This window comes from Carlito syrichta, unplaced genomic scaffold (assembly GCF_000164805.1).
Source record: "Carlito syrichta isolate Samal-C Ts95f unplaced genomic scaffold, Tarsius_syrichta-2.0.1 Scaffold315172, whole genome shotgun sequence".
NCBI lineage: Eukaryota > Metazoa > Chordata > Mammalia > Primates > Tarsiidae > Carlito > Carlito syrichta.
In genome coordinates this window covers 271,500-271,994 of record NW_007259268.1, presented here as the reverse complement: position 1 = coordinate 271,994, position 495 = coordinate 271,500, and positions in this window count along the sequence as shown.

Genomic DNA, 495 nt, shown 5'->3' with positions numbered 1-495 from the left:
CTGTACCCCACAAAACCATAATAAAAAATACTGATTAATGGAAAAAAAAAAAAAAAGAATACTAATTAGCTTGGAGTAGTATGTAATATTTTCCCTTCATTTGGTGTTTGTTTTGTAAGGTTTTCCCTTCTCATTTTCTGATTTCTTCTTATAGAAACTTTGTACAGATATTGTCATCCATGTACTGTTCATTAAAAATGTCTTTTGTTTTCCTGAAGAAACAATACTATATTGTTTCCTGTTTACAGGCAGGAATTAAGGGTAGCTTCTTCTTCAGATGTAATGAACTATATCTTCTTTAATCAATGACTTCTTGGGAGGGAGGAGAGGGGGTTCTAATATTTTAATTTTTTGCTTCAGTAGGACTTTAATTTCAATGTTCATTCTTTCCTTTCATTATCACACATTCAGTGAATACCCTCTCCTCCCATTCCCTCCGACTTGCTTCAAAAAAGCGGTGGCCTTCCCAGACGACTACTTTGCTCCTGGGAGCTT